Source organism: Cavia porcellus, unplaced genomic scaffold (assembly GCF_034190915.1).
Source record: "Cavia porcellus strain 051 isolate PalLab524CR breed Dunkin Hartley unplaced genomic scaffold, mCavPor4.1 scaffold_6, whole genome shotgun sequence".
Lineage (NCBI taxonomy): Eukaryota > Metazoa > Chordata > Mammalia > Rodentia > Caviidae > Cavia > Cavia porcellus.
In genome coordinates this window covers 50,734,298-50,760,882 of record NW_026947489.1, presented here as the reverse complement: position 1 = coordinate 50,760,882, position 26,585 = coordinate 50,734,298, and the positions used below count along the sequence as shown (strand labels likewise).

General features: G+C 37.7%; 1 long non-coding RNA gene across 1 annotated transcript in view; it reads left to right on the top strand.

The window, feature by feature from the left end:
- LOC134476443 (uncharacterized) overlaps positions 1-26,584 on the top strand; it is a 141,506-nt gene extending 114,922 nt beyond the window's left edge. The window contains exon 5 of the long non-coding RNA XR_010048093.1: positions 19,857-26,584. This is a non-coding gene — a long non-coding RNA (uncharacterized LOC134476443). The remainder of the gene's footprint in view (positions 1-19,856) is intronic.
- Position 26,585: the final 1 nt, after the last annotated feature.

Genomic DNA, 26,585 nt, shown 5'->3' with positions numbered 1-26,585 from the left:
TTGATAACCATTGTTGATAAACTTGTACTCTGTTCTACACCATGTGCTATGTCTATCCTTGGTATTGACTGACAGCTTTGTTTTGCCATATTTGACTGTATTCTTCCCCCCACCCCAAAAGTAATAAGCACTAAGGAGTAATAAAATCCAAAATGTGTAAATTTTGTTGTAGAAAAGAGAGGGGAAAAAAAAAGAAAGAGAGCTCTAACGGATATAACAGCAAGTGTGTTTAGGGGTGTTAAATAGCTGACTATATCAATGTTTTTGGATCATTGAACATAGCTGTTTGCAGTCTCCCTGTTTGAATGTCCACCTTGTATTCTTTGATACTGTGATTTGAGGAACTATTTTCAAGATGATAATATGTAATCTACTAGCAAGTGATTTCTTACTGTTATGTTTTTTTTTTTGTAGTTCTGTATTACGTGTACCCTTACACCACTTTGGTTTGTTTTGTGTTTTTCTCTTTTTCCTCTTAAATAAAAAAAAAAAAAGAAAGCAGGTAATGACATATGCCCTGAGATGCTATGCCAGTGACTGGGAAAGGTCTGATGAGCACAGCATGGGCCTGGAGAAGAAGTTATGCCATAAGACCCAATCATCACAGTCAGGAGAACATTGGTGAACCACAGCCCTTAGCCTCTCTACCACTCCATGAACCCCAGATCAGGGGAATCTAGGTGCCTAGTCCAATACACTACACTAACAAATTGGCAGCCAATGCAGGAAGCACTCAGAATGCAGCAATGGGCTGATTCCAAAACAGGAAAACATCAAGATGAAGGAGTAAAATATTCAGACCTCCAGCCTGCACAGAGCAAGTTCATGAGAGACACACACATAATAGAAATTAAAGATTATACACCTGAAGTTTCTGAAAAGATAAAAAATGAAGTAAAGAAGCCACTTAATTCTTGAATTTTGTTGATTTTACATGCCTATTTATGTTGTTCTGGACAGCTATTTTGAGGATAACCAGAGGTATTACGGTAGCCATTGTTAATTTCCTATTATCTTGTTTTGAAGTCATATCATTTTCATTGCTTATTTTGTTTGGTATTATTATGTTTTATTTTGTTGGATTTTATTATGTCCAATGGTATGGGCAGTTATTTTGAAGCTAACAAGATATATTATGGTAGCCATTATTAATTTCCTAATATCTTGTTTTGAAGTCCTGTATTGCTTTCATTGTTTTGTTTTTATTGATTTTAAACTGTTTTATTCTCTTTAAAAAATCATAGATTTCTTTGCTTTGGTTAGGGTGGTTCATGAGTGGTTCTTATGGTTTTTCAAGATTCAGTTTATATTTGATGCTGTCAGTGTTCCTGGCTTTACTATTACAGCCATGGTGACATATTTACTGTCAATTTTTTTTCCTTTATTCCATATCAAGATTCATTGGGTTTTGATAAAAAATCCTGCAGTCTATTCTCAAAAACTGGGCACTGAACCAAGCAAAAGCTTCAGTCTTCCTACTCAGATAAATGCAAGTAGCTGATTCCTGGAACAAAAGCAAAGGCCAATAGTTAGCCACATGCAGAGAATAAACAAGATGCAGAATCAGTAGGAGTTGGTGGTTTGACCCCAGAAGTGGCAGGGATTGACAGGTTCCTTCTTCTTCCTAACATAGTACTTAAGCACCCAAAACAATAAGGCAAGAGAAAGAAATAAAAAAAGATACATATAGAAAAGAAAGAAGTCAAATTAAGATTCGCAGATGATATAATACTCTACATAGAAGACCAAATTTATCTCACTAGAATTCTCCAAGAAGATTGTCAAAGTCATAAGACCAAGATGAAAAGTTCATGATTTTCTGCTGTAAAACCAAGCAGGTAATGACATATGCAGACATTATGTCCTGGGTATTTTTACGAGGGCATATGTAGTAATAGCATATTTTTTGGTACAGGCAAAGCATACAATGAACATAATTGTTTTAATTAATAGATAAAATAATCTCTTCCAATGATTAAGTTCCCTAGCCATGGGCTCTGATTTGCACTTAGGACCATTCCTCTGGAGGTTATGGTCTCACTTTCTTGCTTTACCCTTGGTCTCTCCTCATTCTGCTGCTGCTTCCTCTCAAGATCCTCACTAACCCCTCCCAGTTCCACTTCACCTGCCCGCAATCTGTGCTGACACTTCACGCTTTAAATTTTTGTGCTTTCTGTTCCAACTATGAGGATGCCCTTCATCTACTTTTTACACTGGTCCCTTGCTCATATTACACTCTTGTCAGGAAACGCTTGCAGGGTCCCTTCTATGAACCCTCTCAGGATCATATGCCTTACTTCCTAGCCTTCTCTGTTAAGCCTAAGTTCCTTGGCATAATTGTATAAAAATCTAGTGTTCCTGATTCTCAAGTTCCTTGTTTGTCACTTGAAAAGTAGCAACAAAATAAAATAGAATGCTATGGTTCACCAGTGGGTCACAAGCTCTGTCCTTGTCTTCAAGACACACAGATTAACTCCTTTGTCCTCACATCTGAGATTTGGAGAGCAATAAGGTAGAGATGCCCAAGCAACATCTTGGCTGCTTGTCCTGTTTTTCCTGTCATTTACCTGGACTTTCTTGGCCGTCAACTTGTTCTCTGTGAGAATGAATCTTTCCTTTGCTATTTTTCTCTTTTCTCTCTCTAAAGTAATGTGTCACGAGGTCTATTCAGTCTCCTCCACAAAAGGATTTTGAAAGATTAATCTTCTAGAAATCTGTAGTACTGGGAGGACTTTAGGAGTAAACCAGAGAAGCTTTTCATAATTTTATTTTAGAGCCCACAACAGCTGCTTGAGCTATGCTTAACTTAGAGGAAACCACTCAGGTGTTATGTGATACAGTAGGGTTTCTCTGAATGTATGTACAGGGCACTTGTAACCCAAAACTGATTTGCGTGGATGGGTATCACTGCATCATCATTAGGGTAGATACTCAACTCCAGAACAACCTCAACCACTGCTGCAACTTGTACAGCACTTGGAAGAGAAGAGCACAAAAATCATCTCACTGACACTTCACTGTCCTCTTTTTCCCCCTTAGATTAGCACCTGCTCAATGGAGCACAGTGTCCCAAATCATTTACAAACTGTTCATCTTTCTTAGCTTTTCTCATGCAGTGCTTCCCTTTTGGTACCTGGGCTTTATTTTGCCAGCTTCCCAGAATCCTCCTCCCATCCTACCTTCTGATCTTCCATCTAGCAGTTCTGTTTCTACTTTTCATTCTTATGTGGAGAGGCAATTAGAAAATGCATGTACTCACTGTTGGCCTGGAACTACCAGTAGAAGTTTCTTGGGGAATCTTCATGGAGGCAGGTGTATTTATAGTTGAAGCAGCCATCATTTGGCTTGCTTCTTCTGAGGTAAATTTTAATCTGATGGAGAGAATCCAGTGTTACTCTACTGACTAGAAGTAAAAATGCAAATGGGAAGGGCAAAAAAGATGAAAAGAAGTTGGAGATTGGCCATATTTATGGAGCAGTCCACATTCTTAGTATCAGTGCAAGGATTTGGTAGTGTCAGTTTTTTTCTCCTCCTGTCCTCTAACTCTTGCCTTAAGTGTGGGTGTAAGACTCAGGATGCAACAGGAAGATAGATGTGAATGAATCCATAGGCTTCATCCTGCAGCAATGACAATGAGAGAGAAGTCTGGACTTTGTTATCTATTGGTAGGAATCCGTGGGATTGGCCTGCATGATCTTTTACCATTTGAGCTGTTCAAATGGAAGCCTGGCTCGTTGGGTGTATCTGCAAGGCCAGGTCTTGTCATATTGATCAAGTCCTGCTGTACTTGCTTTTAACTTTGAGAACCTTGATGACTTTTTTTTGAGTACATGCTTGCTGTGCATAAAGTTTGCAATCATCTTAGTGAGTAGGTACATGTGCATAACGTATCTTGATTCTTTTTTATTTGGCTTTCCCTCCCCACTCACATTTCTACCTCAATGACTGAAATTACTCTTTTCATTTTTGCTTGTTTCCACTGCAAGATGGAATGTTTACCTCCCAAGACTGTTAGATAAGCTGAGGAAACCTAGAGAGGAAAGTCCTTTCTTTCCTTCCCTCCTGTCCTTCCTTCCTACTTTCTTTCATTTTTTTCTAACTAGAGAGCACTTTACAAATTAAGATCTCAGGTTATTGTACACATCAACTTTTAATGCCTAGTTAATATTAACTCAGGGGTTTTAGTCTGTGGTCTGTCAACCCTTGTAGATAAAGTCATTCACTGTGTAAATACAGGTGGAACGAAATTGCATCATTGTTTTACTCATGTATAACTGACATTTAGCATTGTTTTAATGAAGAAAGGCATCAATGCAACACAGTAACATCAGTATTATGCTGGATTTTATAACAAGGAAAAAGAAAATGGTTTATAGCATTTGCTAGAGTTTCAAAATTTTCCAACACTCATCACTGCTCTGAACATGTGGGAGTTATCAGAATGGCTTGTTGTTGCCTGGCTGAGGCCACTTGCCACCTGCCTATTCCAGAAGCTTACTCTGATTCCTGGATGTTCTGCACTGAGAAACCTCAGCCCAATAAGAATTTCCAGCGTCCTCACCATTTGATGCTACTCTAAACATCCTGGTGAGCCTTGGTGTTCAGAAGACCCTATCCTTGTGTTATTTACTTCTTTATTGGATACTTAATAAAATACCAACATGAAACATATTTTTCAAAACTTGTATACTTGAAATAAAAAATATCAGAATCCTTTGGATGTCCACCCCATTGAGTACCAGGTGTGTCCAAGGGCAGCACAGATTAATGTGGTTCTTACCCAAGTTGAGCACCAGGAGCCATCCAGATTACATTTTCTTTTTAAAATTTTTTTATTTTAAAGAGAATTAAGCAAAGAGAAAACAAGTAAAAAACAGAAAAAACAAATCAGAACAGAACAATGCAAGAACACAAGACTTCATAACAAGACAACAGGATACCAACAGTGGCTACCATAATGTCTTTTGTTTTCTTTGAAATAGTTGACCATACTTTCACACACAATAATATCAAACATAAAAAATAATATAAGACCAATCAAAAGAATTAAAGCATTACAGGACTTCAAACCAGGTAACAGGAAATGAACAATGACTACTATAATATCTCATTTCCTCAAAAAAGTTTCTATACTATCACACATAATAAAATCAAATAAATCAAAACAGAAGAACAAAAGCATGCTAGGACTTCAAAACAAGGTGACAGGAAATCAGCAATGGCTATGATAGTGTCTCATTTTCTTCAAAATAGCTGTTCATATCATCATACATAATAAAATCAAACAAAACAAAACAAACCAATTGAACAAGTGAATGAAAGCATTACAAGACTTCAAAACAATATAATATGAAACCAACCATGATTACGACAATATATCCCATTACATTCAAAATAGTTTCCCATACCATTAGACAGAGTAATAACTAACAAAATAAGACAGAACAAAGCCAAACCTAACAAAATTGTGAAGACAATAAAAGATTTCAAGACAAGAGAATAAGAAATTAACAGTAGTTACCAACTTTCCCTTCCATGTATTTCCTCCCCTATCATTCTTACAATAACTATTTTGCTTTTGGATCTCATTTACTCCTGTTTCTTGTGCTAGAGGTTCACATGTATGACTTCAAATTGTTTCGCCTATGAACATGATCTCTACTTGCATCCATTTACCTACAAGAGCCTCGAGATTATTCTACTTTATAGCTGGGTAGTTTTCCATTGAATGAAAATATCTATCTTTCTTATCTGTTCTGTGGTTGATGGGCAAGTTACTCTTGCTTTTCTTTTGGTCTCCTGTTTCAAGGAACAATTATTTTCTCTCCTTTGGTTTTCAGTCTGTAAATTTCCTTTCCAATTAAAGGTGTTTCTTGTATATAGTATATTATTGATGTATCTTGTTTCTTGATGTTTTTCTTTTTATTGCAGAAGTGATGTCATCTACATTCATCATTACAATCAGAATACATTGATTTGTCTCTGCCATGCTATTCTCTTTCTGCTGGCCTTCCACTTTTCTACTCATTCAGTTCTTATTTGGCAGTCTTCCTCTGCTGTTGTTTCTGGAAACATGGTCATCTTTATCTCTCTCTAGAATATCCTTTAGCACTCTCTGTAGGGTGCTCATGTATTTCCTGGCTCTCTCTTTGAATCTGTTTCATGCATTGAAATTCCTTTCTATATTCATTTAAGGTTTCCATCATTATCTTATGCTCCTCTTTTTAAAAAATCTATATTTTAGATATGCTGAGCAATTTTTTCAGTATGTTTGTGATTTCTTCTTTTACCTGAGACATTATTTCTGATTTGATTGCTTTTAAAATCACATGAAGTTGTTTCTTTACTTCATTTGCTATCCTCTAAGGGATTTCAGGTGTGCGACTTCTGTTTTCTTTCATGACTGTATCTCCAAGACTTGTTCTGTGTGGGTTGGAGGTCTGAGATTCCTTTTGCTTCTTCATCTTGACATTCTTCTGGGTTCCTTCCAACAAGCTGTTTGTGGGGCCCCAGGCACTTCCTACATTGGCCGCGCCTCCATGGTGTAGGGAAATGGGACAGGTCATCCTCTGACACCAGATTTACAGAGAGGTGGAAGGGCATGGGATGGGCTTCTTCAGATCCATGCAGCTACACTGGGCCTTTCCCAATGATTAGAGGTGCATGGAGGTATGGCTGCTTCTCGCAGCTTGTGTGTCTACACTGGGACTCCTGCACACTGAAACTGTGTTTATCTGATTCTCCTGGTGGGTGATGGCTGCCCAAAGGAACTAAAGATCTCCAGTGGTGACCTTCATGTGTATGGGGTTTATCTGGCTTCATGTCCCTGCTCCTGCTGGCTGCCCATAAGAAGGAGCCTTCCAGTGGCATTGCTCAGCAGGCAGAGGCAGATCTGTGTGGATCTCTCTATCTGTGCTGGCTGCCTACTGGAAAGGGCCTTCCATTGGTGGTGCCAGGCAGGTGGAGGTGGAACTGTCTGGTTCTCTCTGCCTGTGCTGGCTGCCTACTGGAAAGGGCCTTCCAGTGGTTGCATCTGGCAGGTTGAGGCGGATCTGCTGGTTCTCTCTGCTCACACTGGCTGCTGTCAGGAATGGGTTTCCAGATCACCTTTTGATAAAATCAAAGTTAACATGTTTATATCTTTAATGTGTTGTTTTTCCAATGTATGCATCAATAAACACATATGCTAGTGTTTCACAAGTTTATTTAATTTTATCATTGTTATTCAATATGGTAGTTTTCATAAGTAATCTAATTAACTTCATTTGTAAATTTAAAAATTTTTTTTTCTGATAAGCATGCCAGAGGCTTTCTGAGACCAGTAAAATTTTCCATATCATAAGAAGGTTTAAGTGCTGTGTTGTAGCACAAGATTTTCCTTAATAAAGCCTCATTTTAGGTGTAGGAAGATCAATTACACTTTAACAATGTTACATCCCTCCCAATGTGGAACAGTGTCAACACAAGACCAGTGGTGTGTACAGCAGGAACCAAGAATTAGAAGTAAATGTCCAACACCAGTGTTAGCCCAGGGAGAGTTTAAGATCATTGCTCCCAATGGTTAAGGACCTACCCAGCTTCCAGCCACACTAGACTAGGCTCTTTGGTTTTCTGGGCCTGACTGGGCCAGCCCAGTGAACTTCTTTCAATCTGGGCCATTCTCTCAAAACTGTTATAGAGATTCAATGCAATTCCAATAAACATATCATCAACATACCTCATAGATCTAAAGAAATCACTCCTAAAATTCATCTGGAGTGAGAAGAGACCTAGAATAGCAAAGACAGTTCTAAGCAGTGAAGGCAAGGCAGGATGCATCACAATCCCTGACTTGAAGTTATACTACAAAGCAACTGTAGTAAAATCAACATGGTACTGGATTCAAAACAGACCTGAAGATCAATGGAACAGATTAGAAGATACAACCACATTAAATACATACTGCGTATTATAGAACTAATCAAATCATTACAGGATAATGAAGGCTTTTTAGGTCTTCAAGATCTGACATTGGGGAAGACAATAGTAACTACCATCACATTTCTCATTCTCTTTGTAGTAGCTGTCCTTATTTTTACATATGCTGAAATTGAACTTAAGAGACTAGACTAATATCATTCTGATCAGTGAATAATAGTATTGCTAGATTTTATATCATAATGCTACAAAATTAGCATTGAGTTTCTTAGTGTCTCTTCTTCTTCATAGTATCTGTTCATTACATATTGCATTATATGATCTGTTCCTGGAAATAGTTTTTTAAAAAAATCTTCTCATGTGTGAATTTCTACATGTATATCTATCCTTTCTGTATTATAGGGGAAAACAAATCATAACAAGACAGCAAAACAAATTCCTAGAAAAACATGCAGTGAAAAAGACACATAAGACCACAATATTAGGTGATATACCATAGTTACTATGCTTTCTCTTGTTATTTTCAATAGTCTTGTCCACATCATCGGGCTAGTTGAACATAGTATTACCTAGCTATTTTTATAATAACACAACTTTGAAAACATTGTAGGACTTGGGAGCTATTAATAATTAATACTGGTATGGATATCTTTTACATCTTGTCATCTTCAAAGTAGTTGCCTCTACTTTTAGGGTTGATACTATCAAGCGTATCAAATTCAAATAAAATCAGCCAAGGCAAAACCGCGGTCTTATGAATCAGATTTAAATAAGATCAGTCATAGTAAGACAATATAAGTAGTACAGGATTTCAGCTCAAGTTAATAGGAAATTAAGGATAGTTACCATGATATAACCTGCTATTTTTGGGTCAGATGTCTGTGCCCTCAAATCCAATATGAGTGGACAGACCAGAACAAATTAAATTTAAACTAAACAGGGCGATAAGACTACTGTGACTTTTAAATCCTGATACACCATTAACCATGACCTCTGCCTTTTTTTGTAGTGTATCAAAGCTATCTATACTAATGCCTATAGCTTACCGTCTATGCCTCATGTCTGCTACTCCACTTTACTGCTATAATTTGTCCATCTTACTCCCTCTTTCCACTGTGGTCTGCTCCATTCACTGAGGCCTCTCTGCCACTGTTGCTGGAATGCTGGTATCCCTTCTTCTCTTTCTCTGGAATGTCCTTCAGCACTCTCTGTAGGGTTGGATTGGTGGCCACGAACTCCCACAGTTCCACCTTGTCTTGGAAGCATCTTATTTCTCCATTAATTTTGAGAGAGAGTTTTGATGAGTATATGAGTCTTGGTTGCATATTATTTTCTTTCAAGGCTTGGAATATTTCTCCCCATTCCCTTCTTGATTTAAGAGTTTGTGTTGATAAGTCTGTTGTTATTTTGATAATTTTACCATTGTAGGTAATCTGCTTTTTTTCTCTGGCTGCTTTTAATATTCTGTTCTTTTGGTGGATTTCTGGAATCTTGATTATTATATGTCTGGGTGTAGGTCTGTTTTGGTTGTAGGTAGCTGGTGTTCTGTATGCCTCTTTTATCTGGATATCATTTCTTTTCGCTATACATGGGAAATTTTGCTTTAATATATCTGTGAATATTCTTTGTATTTCATTTTTGGTTGCTCCTGCTTCCTCACTCACATCCTTTATTCTTAAGTTATGTATTCTTTTGTCATCTTCTAGTTTTTGAATTGCTTCTTTCTGGTTCCTTGTTATTTTTAAGAGGTCTTTTCTTTCACGATCATATATGAAATCTCTCTTCCAGTTTCAAAAGACTGACTTTAGTTTCTGTCAAGGCATTTTGCCAGTGAAAATGGGGACAACTATTTGGAAGAAACTAGAGACAATTAGATAGACAGTGAAGATCTCCAGTGGACTTGCTTTGAAATCTGTACTTCTTTAAATTTTTTAAAAACTGTTTTGTTCTGTTTTGATATGTTTAATCTTACCCTCTTTAAAATATAAAACAAGTGTGTAGGACTGATAACCATATTACTAAGTTTTTGTTAGATCATTGAGTGGAACTGTTGGCAGTGTCAATATTTGAATGTCATTTTACATACTTTAATTTTGTAACCTGAACAGCTATTTCTAAGATGACAATATGTAACTTATCAACTGGTGATTTCTTACCATTTATTTTTCTGTAATTCTGTATTATTTTTACCTTTTTTAATCTTCATGTATTTTTTTTGTTTCTTTCTCTTTAAATAAATAAAAAAAGGAAGATACAGCCACAACTACCAACACACTTAACCACCTCATCTTTGATAAAGGGGCCATACATGTTCACTGGAAGAAGGACAACCTCTTTAATAAATGCTGTTGGAAAAACTGGTTCTCCATATGCTGAAAACTAAGACTAGATCCAGGCCTATCACCATGTACTAAATTAAAATCTAAATGGATCAAAGATCTGAATATTAAAACAGAAACACTAAATCTATTGGAAGACAAATTGGGTAAAAAAATTGAAGGGGTTTTTATCAAACTCACATGTACAAATAGGGGCAGGTAGAGAATTCATGAACAGGACTCAAACCACATGGGAAATACTTCCCAGAATCAATAAGTGGAACTACCTCTTATTGAAAAGTTTCTGCATGTCAAAAAAAAATCTCCAGCATAGTGAAAAGAAAACCCATAAACTGGGAAAAAATCTTAGTGAACTGTCTCTCAGACAAAGGACTTTGGTCTAAAACATATAATGAATTAAAAAAATCAGAACCCCAAGGTTCAAAGATCCAATCCAAAACTGGGCATCTGAGATTAATACACAATTCTCAAATGAAGAAATACAAATGGCGAATAAATACATGAAAAAAATGTTCAACATCTTTAGTCATTAGAGAAATGCAAATTAAAACCACACTGAGATTCCATCTTACTCCTGAAAGAATGGCCAGGATCAAGAAAACCGACAACAACAAATGCTGGAGAGGCTGTAGGGGAAAAGGAACTCTCCTGCACTGTTGGTGGGAGTCTAGACTGGTGTAACCATTGTGGAGATCAGTCTGGAGATTTCTCAAAAAGCTGGGATTGGAAGTCTCATTTGTTCCAGCTATTTTACTTCTTGGCATATTCCCAGAAGTACCAAAAGCATCATACCACAGTGATATATGTGTACTCATGTTTATAGCAGCACAATGTGTAATAACCAGATCTTGGAAATAACCTAAGTGTCCATCAACTGAGGTATGGATAAAAAAGTTGTGGTATTTTTATACAATGGAGTACTACTCAGCTATCAAGGATGATCACATTGAGATATTTATAGATAAATGGGCAGAGCTTAAGATCATACTCATAAGTGAAATAAATCAAACTCACATGTATAAATACTGAATAGTTTCCCTAGTGAAAGAAATGGTAAGTATACATAAAAGTATGTGGTAATCATGGTTCCCCATTATATTGTTTTGAAGCCTTATAATGTTTTCATTCATTAGTTTGAATGATTTTATTCTGGATTGTTTGATTTTATTGTCTGTGATGGTATGAACAGCTATTTTGAAGAAAACAAGACATCATAATAGCTAGTGCTGATTTAATATCATCTTGTTTTGAAGTTCCATCAAGCTTTTGTTCTTTTGTCTCCATCAGTCTTAACATATTGCATCTTATTATATGTGATAGTACAAAAACTTTTATAGACAAGGAGATGATATAGAAACATTGTTCATTTTCTGTTAGTTGGTTCTAAATACCCTGTAATACTGTCATTCTCTTGAATGGTTTTACATTGTCTTGATATGTTTGATGCTACAGTATATGAAATTATACTCAAATATCTCAAGGAAAGACACATTATGGTAACTACTGTTATGTTGGGATATCTTGTGGTGAAACAGTATGTTGCTTAAATTGTTCTGTTCTGACCTGTGCTGTTGTGTTTTTATGTTGTCTTTTATCTCAATCTACTTTTCTAAAAAATTATTTATTTATTTATATTTTTTTGACTAAGGGAAAAGTGAGTAAAAAATAGCAGGACATATTATAGTAAAACATTTTGATTTCCTATTAACTTAATTTGAAGCCCTGTATTGCTCTCACCATCTTGTTTTGACTGATTTTACTCTATTCTGTTTTGCTTGATAGTATCAAGCTTGAGGGTATATGCAAGTACTTTGAAGACAATAAGATTCACTATGATGCCCACTCTGGTTTGACTATTATCTTCTTTTGGAGTCCTATAATGTGTCCAATGTTTCGGTTTTATTGATTTTGACCTGTACTGTTTTGGTCAATTTTATTATAACTGGTGATATAGGCAATACTTTTTAAGATAGCAAGAGGTATTATGGTAACTGTTGTTGTTCACCTTGTATTCTGTTTTTACATCATGTACTATGTCCATCGTTTTGATTTGACTGACTGTTTTGTTACGTCACATGTGGTTTTATTCTCTTCAAAAAAAGTAATAAGTACTATGAGAGTAATAAAACCCAAAATGTGTAATATCAATATTATATTACATTAGAAGTATAACATGTCTCCCCTCAGCCTCCAAAGACTTATGCATATCCTTTTTTTTATTTAAAAGGAAAAAGAGAAAAACACAAAACAAAACAAAGCGGTGTAAGGGTACAAGTAATACAGAACTACAAAAAAAAAAAAAAAAAACAGTAAGAAATCACCAGTTAATACATTACATATTATCATCTTAGAGATAGTTGCTCAAATCACAGTATCAAAGCATACAAAGTGGACATTCAAACAGTGAGACTGCAAACAGTTGTGTTCAATGATCCAACCAAAAACATTAATATGGTCAGCTATTTGACACCCCTAAACACACTTACTGTTGTATCCTTTAGAGCTCTTTTTTTTTCCCTCTCTTTTTTACAACAAAATTTACACATTTTGGGTTTTATTACTCCTTAGTTCTTATTAATTTTTTGGGGGGGAGAGAGAATAAAGTCAAATATGGCAAAACAAAGCTGTCAGTCAAAACCAAGGATAGACATAGCACATGATGTAAAACAGAGTACAAGGTAATCAACAATGTCTCTTGTTTCCTTAAAAAGAATTGTCTATCTCATCAGATATTATAAAGTTGAACAAAACAGTAGAGAACAAGACCAATAAAACTTAAGCATTGTAAACATTACAGGACTTCCAAAGGAGATAATAGTCAAACCAGAATGGGCATCTTAGTGAATCTTATTGCCTTCAAAGTAGTTGCCTATACCCTCAAACTTGATACTGTCATACAGAATGGAACAGAGTCTAATCAGTCAAAACAAGATTGTGGGAGTATTACAGGACTTCAAAACAAGTTAATAGGAAATCAAAAAAAGTTACTATTATATATCCTGCTAATTTTTAAAAAATTTTCCCCTTAATTAAAACAAACATAAGAAATAAATAAATAATTTTTTTTAAAGAATAAGGGAGAGATTGAGATAAAACAGGACATAACAATATAACAATACAGGTCAAAGCATGACTGTTTCAGCAACCTAGTGCTTCACCACCAAATAACCCGACTTAATAGTAGTTACCATAGTGTCTGTCTTTTTCCTTGAAATATTTGAATAAAACTTCATATACTATAGCTCCAAATATTTCCATATCAAGAAGCCCAGAATAAAGCCTTTCCAATTAATAAGTGAAAACTTTATAAGGCTTCAAGGCCACATAATGGGGAATCATGATTACCACATATTTTTATATATTTGAATCATTACTTACATTAGGGAAGCTATTTGGTATTCACACATGCGAGATTGGTTTATTTCACTTATGAGTATGGTCTCAAGCTGTGCCCATTTATTGATAAATATCTCAAAGTGATCCTTCTTTATAGCTGAATAATACTCCATTGTATAGAAATACCACAACTTTTTTTATCCATTCCTCAGTTGATGGAAACTTGGGTTATTTCCAAGATCTGGTGATTACAAATTGTGCTGCTATAAACATAGGTGCACATATATCACTGTGGTATGATGCTTTCAATTCTTCTGGGAATATGCCTAGAAGTGGAATAGCTGGAATAAATGGGACTTCCAATCCCAGCTTTTTGAGAAATCTCCAGACTGACCTCCACAAAGGTTGCACCAGTCTACACTCACACCAACAGTGCAGGAGAGTTCCTTTTTCCCCACAGCCTCTCCAGCATTTGTTGTTGTTGGTTTTCTTGATCCTGGCCATTCTTTCAGGAGTGAGATGGTATCTCAGTGTGGTTTTAATTTGCATTTCTCTAATGACCAATGATAATGAACATTTTTTCATGTATTTATTTGCCATTTGCATTTCTTCATCTGAGAAGTGTGTATTCATCTCAGATGCCCATTTTTGGATTGGATCTTTGAATTTTGGGGGTCTGAGTTTTTTTTAATTCTTTATATGTTTTAGACAAGAGTCCCTTGTCTGAGAGAGAGTTCACTAAAACTTTTTCCCAGTTTGTGGGTTTTCTTTTCACTATGCTGGAGATTTCTTTTGACATGCAGAAACTTTTTAATAAGAAATGGTCCCAGTTATTGATTCTGGGAAGTATTTCCTGTGCAGTTTGAGTCCTGTTCATGAATTCTCTACCTACTCCTATGTCTTCAAGGTTTCTACCCAATTTGTTTTCCAATAGATTTAGTGTTTCTCTTTTAATATTCAGATCTTTGACCCATTTAGATTTTAATTTAGTACATAGTGATAGACATGGGTCTAGCTTTAGTTTTTGGCAAATGGAGAGCCAGTTTTCCCAGCACCATTTATTAAAGATACTGTTGTTCTTCCAGTGAACCTGCTTGGCTCCTTTATCAAAGATAAGGTGGTTGAGTGTGTTTGTAGTTGTGGTTGTATCTTCTAATCTATTCCATTGATCTTCAGCTCTGTTTTGATTCCAATACCATGTTGATTTTACTACTGTTGCTTTGTAGTATAATTTCAAGTCAGGGATTGTGATGCCTCCTGCTTTGTCTTTGCTGCTTAGAATTGCCTTTGCTATTCTAGGTCTCTTCTGGTTCCAGATGAAATTTAGGAGTGATTTCTCTAGATCTATAAGGTATGTTGATGGTATTTTTATTGGGATTGCATTGAAACTGTATAACAGTTTTGGGAGAATAGCCATTTTCACAATGTTTGTTCTTCCTATCCATGAGCAAGGGATGTCTTTCCATTTTCTGAGATCATCTTCAATTTCTTTTTTCAGTGTATTATAATTTTCACTGTATAAGTCTTTCACTTCTTTCATAAGAGTAATTCCTAAATATTTCATTTTTTGCTTGCTAATGTGAAGAGTATAGTTTCTCTTATTTCCCTCTCTGTGATTTTGTTGTTCATGTATAGGAATGCTATTGGTTTCTGCGTATTGATTTTGTATCCAGCCACATTACTGAATTCATTTATTGTATCTAAGAGTCTTTCCATGGAGTTTAGGGGGTCTTCTATGTAGAGTATCATGTCATCTGCAAACAATGATAATTTAACTTCTTCTTTTCCTATCTTTACCCCTTTTATTTCTCTCTCTTGCCTAATTGCTCTGGCTAGTACTTCCAGTACTATATTAAATAGGAGTGGTGATAAAGGGCATCCTTGTCTTGTGCCTGATTTTAAAGTAAAGGCTTTCAATTTTTGGCCATTTAGTATGATGCTGGCTGTTGGTTTGTCATAAATGGCCTTTATTATATTGAGGTAAAGACCATCTATTCCAATTTTCTGTAAAGTTCTTATCATGAATAAATGTTGGACCTTATCGAAGGCTTTTTCTGCATCTATAGAAATGATCATGTGATTCTTATTTTTGGCTTTATTGATATGGTGGATTACATTTATTGATTTGCATATGTTGAACCATCCTTGCATTCCTGGGATGAATCCCACTTGGTCATGGTGTTTAATCTTCTTGATGATTTGCTGGATCCTATTTGCCAATATTTTATTGAGGATTTTTGCATCTGTGTTCATTAGGGAGATCGGTCTATAGTTCTCTTTTATAGTTGGGTCTTTCTCAGGTTTTGGTACTAGAGTAATATTTGCTTCCAGGAATGACTTAGGAAGGATTGCTTCCCTTTCAGTTTCATTGAATAGTGTCGGCACTATTGAGGAGTGTCGGCATTAGGTCTTCTTTGTATTTCTTGTAGAATTCTGCAGTGAATCTATCTGGGCCTTGGCTCTTCTTGGTGGGTAAGGATTTAATTATGTTTTCAATTTCATTAACAGAGATTGGGTTATTCAACAGGTTTACATCCTCTTGATCTAGCTTTTGTACTTCATATGTTTCTAAGAATCTATTTCTTCTGTGTTATCAAACTTTCGAGAGTAGAGGTTTTCGAAATAGGTGTTGATGATCTTCTGTATTTCTATTGGGTCTGTAGTGATTTCAACTTTTTCATTTCTTATTGCATGAATTTGAGCTTTTTCTTCCCTTTTTAAAATAAGGTCGGCTATGGGCTTATCGATTTTATTTATTCTTTCAAAGAACCAACTCTTTGATTCGTTGATTCTTTGGATTGTTTTCTTAGTCTCTATTGCATTGATTTCTGCTCTGATTTTTATAATTTCCTCTCTTCTTTTGGCTTTGGGCTTGACTTGCTCTTCTTTTTCTCGCTGTTTGAGGTGTAGCATCAAGTTATTTATTTGTATTCGTTCTGTTTTCCTGATGTGGGAACTCAGTGCAATAAATTTTCCTCTGAGGACGGCTTTCATTGCATCCCACAGATTCCGGTAAGTTGTATCTGCATTTTCATTTTCTTTTAAGTATTGTTTAATTTCTTCTTTAATTTCTTCTGTGACCCACTGATTACTCAAGAGTGTGTTAATCAGTTTCCATGTGTTTGCAGGATTTTTGCAGTATCTTTTATCATTAATTTCTAATTTCAGAGCGCTATGATCCGATAACATGCAAGGGATGATTTCAACTCTTTTGCATTTGTTTTAATATGTTCTGTGAGCTCTAATATATGGTCTGTTTTAGAGAATGATCCATGTACTGCTGAGAAGAATGTATATTCTGATGTTGTTGGGTAGAACATTCTGTATATGTCTATCAAATCCATTTTTCGCAGGTGTGATTCAGTTTTATTATTTGTTTGCTCATTTTATGTCTGGTTGATCTGTCCCTTGGTGTCAATGGTGTATTAAGGTCTCCTGTTACAATTGTGTTACTGATAATTTGAGTTTTCATTTCTGTTAATAGTTGTTTTATATAACTGGGTGCTCTGTAGTTTGGTGCATATATATTTAAGATAGTTATCTCTTCCTCTTGGAGTTTTCCCCTTACGAGTATGTAGTGACCTTCTTTGTCCTTTATGGTCATTGTTGGTTTAAAGTTCACGTTGTCTGCAAACAAACGGCTACTCCTGCTTTTTTTTGATTCCTGCTGCATGAAGTATTGTTTCCCATCCTTTGACTTTCAGTCTGTGAGTATCCATCTTGGTTAGGTGGGTTTCCTGTAAACTGCCTATGTTGGATTTTGTTTCTTGATCCATTCTGCTAGTCTGTTTCTTTTGATTGGTGCATTGAGACCATTTACATTAATGGTTATTACTGTTAAATGCTGGTTTATTGTTGACATGTTATCTCTCTGCTGTTGCATCTTTATCTTATGTTCTGTTTAATTATTTGCTTTGCTTAGTGGTTTTTTCCTTTGTGTATCTAAACTGTCTTTCAATATTTTTTGCAGGGTTGGTTTGGTGTTCATGAAGTTCTTCAGCTGTTCTTTGTCATGGAAGTATCGTATTTCACCATCAATTTTGAATGATAGTTTTGCAGGATGCATCAGTCTAGGTTTGAAATCATTTTGCTTTAGGATCTGGAATACTGCACTTCATGCTCTTCTTGACTTTATTGTTTGTGCTGAGAAGTCTGCCATGATTCTGATAGGTTTTCCTTTATAAGTGATCTGTCTTTTCTCTCTGACAGCTTTTAATAATCTATTCTTGTGTTGGATTTCTGGGATGGTGATTATTATATGTCTGGGTGTAGTTTTATTTTGGTTATGACTATTTGGAGTTCTATATGCTTCACTGATCCTGATGTCGGTTTCTGATCTTGTGCTTGGGAAATTTTCAGCTATTACTTCTCTAAATATCCTCTTGACATCCTCTATGTTGTCTCCTTCTTTTTCATTAATCCCTATCATTCTTATGTTATTTTTCTTTGCATCGTCCTGCAGTTGTTGAATTGTTGTTTCCCGATTCCTTGTTATTTTGAAAAGATCTTTCCTTTCCTGTTCACTAGCTGCAAACCTGTCTTCAAGGTCTGAAATTCTATCTTCACTTTCGTTAAGGCGGTTTTTACAACTTTCAGTGGAGTTTTTTATTTCCTGTATATCTCTGTGCATCTGCATTATGTATTCTGTTTGTTTCTTATATTGCTCATCTAGGGATTCTATCTTTTTGTTTAGTTTCTCCAACTTTTTATCTGTGTTTTCTTTAGATATATTCAGAATCTCTTTCATTTCTTTTATCATTTCTTCTTTTACCTTGGAGATTATTTCGAGTTTGAATTTCTTTAAAGCTTCCTGGAGTTGCTTGTTAATTTCAGTAGCTATTGTGTCCGATACTTGAGGTGAATTGCATATATTTTCTTCTGTATACATTGCTCCTAGGGTTTCTTGAGATGGGCTGGAGGTTTGAGGTTGTAATTTGGTCTTTTGTTTTGTCATTTTCCTATATTTCTGTGTTTCAAGTGTTATTTGAAAGCTTCCTCAGGATCTGTTGGAAATCCCCTTCTATATTTGTAGCTACTGAGACTCTGGCACCATGCTACCCCAAGCCACTGGGCCTGCAGAACCAATGGCCCTCCTCTGCCTGCTCAGAACTCCGCAGTTCCAGACAAGTTGGGCCTCAGGGACACTGTGCGCCCACCTGCCCGTTGGAAGCTCCACAGCTCTCCAATTGCAGCTGGGATGTGGAGGCAGATGTAGACGCCTAAAACCGCCTCTCCACTTCACTGCACCTGGAAGCCTGGAGGGACCCAAGCAGTCTGGACTCTGGACAGAGTGCGCTGAGCACTCACCGCAGGCTGCAGGGCCTCCGGAACCTGCGATGCTCCACTGCCCGCTGAGACATCCACAGTCCTCCAGACACACGGGGAGGCCAATGCAGGTGCCCCAGATCCGCCCAGCCCCTCCTCTGCACACCGATGGCTAGGTGCTGGAGGCCCAAACAGGCTGGGTTCTGGGGGATAGCATGGGCCCACCCACCCGTTGGAAGCTCAGCAGTTCTCCAAGTGCATCCGGGATGAGGAGGCAGATGTAGAGGCCTCAAACCCACTTCTCCACTTCACTGCACCCGGAAGCCTGGAGGGTCCGGAACAGTCTGGGATTTGGGCAGAGTGTGCTGAGCACTCACCGCAGGCCACAGTGCCTCTGGAACCTGTGATCCCTCCCTCGCATATCCTTTTATGCAAAAGGGATTTAGTCCATCTGCCAGAGTTGCCAAAGTAACTGTTTCAGCATTGCTGAAAGTCAAAGTATCAAGTCTCTGAGATTTAAGGGAAACTGTAGGCTACAAACCCTTGTAAAAATGAAAAGTTAAACACTTCCAACTTTCAGGGGTGCAGGACAATCATTTTCATTTCATAAGATGCAAACAATGGGATGCAAAGGTTTGGGACCAAGGCAAATTCAAAACCCATCAGCGTAAACTTAAGCACTGTTATGGATTAAAAACTGGTGGTCAATTTAATGCCAGCTTAATTAAATCAGCATGGTGCTGAGTGTAGATTTTCCACCTGAGGAAAGTTGCCAGCATAAATAAAGACATGGAGAAGGAGAAGGGAGGTGTTGTGTGTTCTCCTGTGTGTTGCTGTTTGAGCCATTGTTTCTCATGGAGGAGCTCATCATGATTAGCCTCCTCAATGTGAGTTTGACCATTGTCATTGGAGAAGCTTGGGACCTTGTTAGTCAGGGTGGCTGTGGTTCACTTTGGGGGAGCTCTGGTCCTTACATTGAGCATCACTTCTTGTTTCTAGGTGAAGATGTGTGCTGCCTAATCCCCAGGACGAACTCCTCATGGTGGCTTTCAGGCATGTACTTGTGTGTTCTTACCATTGGAGGAGCTTGGGACCTCCATGTTGCTGAAGATGACTGTAGTACTCTTCAGGACAGTGCTGGATTTTATTATGAACATGACTTCTCTGCTCCAGTGTAGAATCCTCAACCTACCAGCACAGTTCCTCCACCCCTTGGACTCCTGGGAGGCATTGTCATGGCCTTATCATCATCTGGACTTATGCAGGACACTATTGTGGCATCCAGGCCTTTAGATGAATATTCTGGGTCTTTAGTGTTATGGACACATTTCTTGCACTTTTTTGTGTTAAACTCTGGGTGACAATCATAATATTATAAATTCTGTGGCCTGATTTTAATTTTTCAGCTCACAACCCCTGACTACAACAAGTACCTCAAGCAATCTGTGGCAAATTGTGAGCTCCAAAGGGCTTTGGTGGCTCTATCCCTATGACACTTCTGGTGGTTATAGATACCATGGCTTCTCTCTTATGCCCATTTTGCTCCTTTCTTTCAGCTTTACTTAGATAATCCACTTTCCTGGCTTCTTCAAACTTCTAGGGTCTCCATTGCACCTTTGGCTTCACCCTCACAGCTTCACTCACTGCTTTTTCAGGGGCACACTGCCTGGAATCCTAGGCCTTCTGAAATTGAGATGGAAACCTTAACTCTGCTATGCTTGCATTCTGTGTGCACCTGAACCCAACACCATGTGGAAGATGTCAGTGTCTGCTACCAACTGGAACAGTATTCAGGCTTTCTTCTCTTTTGGCTATAGGAGTTGAGAATTTGGATTGCTGGACACTGTGAACCCAATTCTAAGGAACACAGTTTCTATGCTGCCATCATTCTTGAACATGGTACAGCTGCTACCATTCTGGGACATGGTGTTCTGTGACTTTCTTCTCAAAGCAAAGTCTTTCACTGTTGAATTTTGAGACTTCAAAGGGTGAATACTAATTGCTTCTTGTGATTCCCTCAGGTCATTTTTCTATTCTCCTGTTCCTCCTCAGCAATTGAGATCTCCTCAGCTCTGTCTTTGTAGTCCACAGCTTTGCTGGGGCTTCTTTTCTGCCCAAACTCACAACATTTTAAATCATCCTGCTGGCCTCTTTGCTCTTGATTCTCAACATAAGTCTGGCTCAAAGCCCCCAATGAGAGCCATGCCACTACCTCAACATTTGACTACTTGAAATTCTTTCTGACATGTTAATTAGCTGGCTACCCTTTTTCTCTGTTTTGGGCAAAGTCTCTGGACACAGGCAAAATGCAGACAAACTATCTGCCAACGTTGTCATAGCACACGTTGTCTAGACTTCAACAGCTAATGCAGTCCTTCGTCCCAACAGAAACTTCCTGAATTGGTCTTTGCTGGCGGGATTTCTATCAGCTATCTTGCCTTCTGACCTCTGACAAGAATCTTCCATATAGAATGGCCTAAGGCATCCCTGCTCTATTATTTTACCCTACATCTTCAAACCTTTACAAACTCTTTCCATGAGCCATTTTCAAGATCTCTTGATACACATAGCCAGATATAGTCACAGTAACATCACTTCTCTGGTACTAAATTCTGTCATTGTTACTTTTCTCTAATTACTGAGACAAAACACCCAGTACCAAAAATTAAGGAAGGAAAGCTTATTTAGTTCATAATTTGTGGATGTTTCAGTCCATAACACCTGGTTCCAAAGTTGGGTGGCATGGCACAGGGGCAACCATTCAAGGTGGCAGTAGACAGCAAAGCAACAAGAGCAAAAGGTGTGAGTATGTGAAGTCAAATCTCTTTTTCTCCTTTATATTGTATGCAGGTTACTTGCCCACACTATCTCCATACCCTCCTTTTGCACAGGCTCAGGACGCTTACAAAGTAAAGACCCTGAACCCCCTGATAAGTCACTTAGTTAAGTTTCTAAATTTCTTAAATTGACACAATTTATCTACCAAGGCACATGCAATGGTGAGAACAGTGCCTCAAAGTGTTCATGGTAACTGCAGGTGTCAATGGAAGAAACTGCTCAGTTATTACAAAAAGTCTTTCTCTGTGTCTCTCAGGTACACAAAAAGGAAAAACACCTGCCTCTTTAAGTCTTAAACAGCATTTTAAAAATATACATGTACATACTACATATACATATAGTTGTGTGAGAAAATCTACAAGCTTTTCTGGGTTCTGCTCTGACTCCAGACTCCCAGTGATGAGATCAAGATAGGCATGATGGGAAAAAATTGTGTCCTTACTTCTGTATGGTGGACCACGATGTGGTAGTCTCTTATTTAAGTGACACTTTTGTTACTTTATCACTTAAATACATTAAGACACAGATTCCATGGCTGCAATGGAAAATATTATACCTCTCTCTTTTAAATTGGAGGGTTGGGGAGACAGAAAATGGCGGCTTGCTAGGGGAACAGGCGGAGAGTCTCTCTGGAGAAATCATATTAGAAGCTAGAATATGACAACATGGAGAGGGCCAGACAAATGGATAACGATTCTTATTAACCAAGACAGTGCAGCTGGAGGATTTAAAGTTGTGCGAGACTGTGAAGGCTGAAAATGGGAGGCTGCAAATCCCGCACCTTTAAATCAACAATTTGACCTGTGGACCCAACAGGAAAAGCTGTGTTGGCTTTTGGTGACTGCTGGAAACTGAGACCTGAGATCCTGAGAAGCAGCCAGGACTGCCCCACTGCACCAGAGGAGATGGTGAAAGGCTCTCGACCTCCAAAGCCGAACGCTGAGCACATTTCTGACCGTTGCGCGGTGCCGGGAGTGCACGCTGCGCAGATTTCTGACCCTTCCACGCTGTGCCAGGAGTGCACGCCACGCAGGTTTCTGACCATTCCGCCCTGTACTGGGAGTGCACGCTGCACGGATTTCTGACCCTTCCGCGCTGTACCAGGAATGCACACTGCGTGGATTTCTGACCCTTCTGCACTGTGCCAGGAGCGTGGGAAAGGTGGGCGGCGTGGACCCTGGTGAGTACTGGGAACCCCGCGGCTGCTGGGGTTGGCCAGAGAACGTCTTGGAACTGGGCAGTGCCCGCCACCACAGGGACATCAATAACACAGAGTCTGGTGGCAGCCATCTTACAGTTTGGCAGAACCTACAGCTCGGTGGCATCACTGAGTCCCCTTGTAGGGAGGGCTGGTGGAAGGCATCTTGAAATTGGGCAGAGCCTGAGTACATGTTGGCTTCAGTGTCATACAGAGAACTAGTGGGAGACATCTTGAATTTGGGCAGTTCTGCTGTTCTGGTGCTCCTGTCACAGAGAGGTCTGGAAGAGAAAAGCTGGGATTTGGGCAGGACCCTGTGCCATAGTAACATTAGTCAGCTGCTTCTGGTACAAAGAGAACCGGCAGGAGCTACTGGGGCTAAACCAGGCCTCTGCTTGGGGCCCAACAAGCAGATACAAAATAGTCACAACTCAGTGACATCCAGAAAGAACAGCCTAATTTATCGGTTGACTGGCGCAGAGGCTGGAGACTAGCCTGTATCGCCCCTGCATCCCAGCCTACCCCAGATAACAGCAAATTGGGGAGGACAGCAAAAACTCAAGTCAGCACGCTTTTGAAAGGCCCTAAGCAATTTGGAGAGGGCCAGAGAACCCCAGGACAGTCTGAAAGAAACCAGAAACATGACAAGAGATAAAAAAAAAAAAATCTCCAGCTGCCCAACATGAGAAAATAAGCCCAGGAGAAGTAAACACCAAAGAGAACAAGCACAGTAACCATCCATTGCTCGACACAGCATCAGCCAAAATTAAAAAGTACCTTCATGATCTCATAGATGAATTTAAAGCTGTACTCCTGATTCAAGTGAGACAAGATATAAAGAGATTAATTAAAGAAATGACAAGCCCTGCCCAAGAGAACACAGATGGAAGAACTGAGGAAATCAGAAAAGAAAGAGAAACTTCTGAAGAAGAATTTAAACATAACTTAGAATGCATGAAACAGATCCAAAGAGAATACTAGGAAACTAAAAACTCCATTGAACACTGGCAAAATGCCTTGAAAGAAACTAAAGACAGCCTTCTGAAACTTGAAGAGAGATTTATGGCATATGATTGTGAAAGAAAAAGCCTCTTAAAAATAACAAGGAACCAGAAAGAAGCAATTCAAAAACTAGAAGATGACAAAAAGATACATAACTTAAGAATAAAGAATGTGAGTAAGGAAGCAGGAGCAACCAAAAATGAAATACAAAGAATATTCACAGATATATTAAAGCAAAATTTCCCATATATAGCAAAAAGAAATGATATCCAGATAAAAGAGGCATACAGAACACCAGCTACCTACAACCAAAACAGATCTGTGCCTAGACATATAATAATCAAGATTCCAGAAATCCACCAAAAGAACAGAATATTAAAAGCAGCCAGAGAAAAGATGCAGATTACCTACAATGGGAAAACTATCAAAATAACATCAGACTTATCAACACAAACTCTTAAGTCAAGAAGGGAGTGGGGAGAAATATTCCAAGTCCTGAAAGAAAATGATATGCAACCGAAGCTCATATACCCATCAAAACTCTCTCTCAAAATTAATGGAAAAATAAGATATTTTCAAGGCAAGGAGGAATGGTGGGAGTTCATGGCCACCAATCCAACCCTACAGAGAGTGCTGAAGGACATTACAGAGAAAGAGAGGAAGAGATACCAGGATTCCAGCAACAGTGGCAGAGAGGCCTCAGTGAACGGGGCAGACAGTGGAATGAGGGAATAAGGTGGACAAATTATAGCAGAAAAATGGAGTAGCAGACATGAGGCAGAGATGGTAAGCTATAGTCTTTAGTATAGACAGTGCTGAAACTCTATATAAAAAAAGAAAAAGGCAGAGGTCATTGTTAATGGTGTATAAGGATTTAAAAGACATAGTAGTCTTATTGACATATTTAGTTTGAATTTAATATATACTGGTCTGTCCACTCATGTCAGATTTGAGGCCACAGACATCTTGACCCCAAAATAGCAGGTTATACCATGGTAACTATCCTTACTTTCCTATTAACTTAAACTGAAATCCTACAATACTTACATCATCTTACTATGACTGATCTTAATTGAATCTGAATCATAAGACTATGGGTTGGCCATGGCTGATTTTATTTGAATTTGGTATGCTTGTTAGTATCAACCCTAAAAGTAGAGGCAACTACTCTGAGGATGACAAGATGTAAAGGATATCCATACTGGTATTAATTAGTAACAGCTCTCAAATCCTACAATGCTGTCAAAGTTAAGTTTTTATAAAAATAGGTGATACTATATTTAACTATAATAAGCCGGTGTGGTGGTCAAATCTTTTGAAAATAACAAGAGAAAACATAGTAACTATGGAAGATCATCTATATTGTGGTCTTATATGTCTTATCCATTGCATGTTTTTTCTAGGAAATTGTTTTGCTGTCTTGCTATGACTTGGTATTCCCTGTAATACAGAGAGGATAGATATATATGTAGAAATTCACACATGGGTTTTTTTTTTCTTTTTAATTATTTACGGGAACAGATTATATAATGCAAGATGTAATGAACAGATACTCTGAGGAAGAGACACTAAGAAACCCGAGGCTAATTTTGTAGCATTATGATAGAAATTTTACCAATACTAATGTTCGCTGATTAGAATGACATTGGACTGGTTTCTTGAGTTCAATTTCAGCATATGTAGAGATGGGGACAGCTATCACGAAGAGAATGAGAGATGCGATGGTAGTTACTATTGTCTTCCCTTTCCTAAAAAGCGTCCAGTGATTTGATTAGTTCTATAATATACAATAAGTATATAAAGTGGGTGAAGATGGGGACAACTATTTGTAAGAAACTAGAGACAGTTAGATAGACAATGAAGATCTCCAGTGGGCTTGCTGCGAAATCTGTATTTCTTTAAATTGTTTTTTTAACTGCTTTGTTCTGTTTTGATATGTTTAATCTTACCCTCTTTGAGATGTAAAACAAATGTGTAGGACTGATAACCATATTACTGAGCTCTTGTTCGATCATAGAGCAGAAGGGTTTGTAGTGTCACTTTATGAATGTCATTCTAAATACTTTAATTCTATAACATGAACAGCTATTTCTAAGATGACAATGTGTAACTTATCAACCAGCAATTTCTTACCGTTTGTTTTTCTGTAAGTTTGTATTATTTCTACCCTTTTTTTTTTATCTCCATGTATTCTTTTGTTTCCTTTTCTTTAAATAAAAAAAATAAATTGGAGGGCTGACTTTATCTCAGGGATAGTATTCTTTAGAAATATTGCTACAAAAGGTTTTTATGCATACTGAACAAATGTTCCCCATTCATACCCACGATTATGTAATAACTTCCTAGATTTGGTTGTAGAGAAGCTTCTTAGATTTGGGTTTAAATCTGGTGGACTTTTGCCCTACAGATTTAGCCTGTTTAAATTCACGTCTCATCTCTTTTTCTTACAGACTTCTGCAAGTACAGCACATGAAATAAACTGTTTTAAGGGCATTACAAAGCAAGTGTCAGTGTAAACTGTTTTTGGAAAGAGATTTGTCAGTATAGAAATTTGGTATACTAGGCAGGATTTTAGGACAGATTTTGGAGAGAAGTACAACAATACAGGAAGCTTATGGGAAGTTTATTTTAGACCTGCACCAGATTCACCAATCATGCTTACTTGGAAGAAACTGCATGGGCATTGTGAG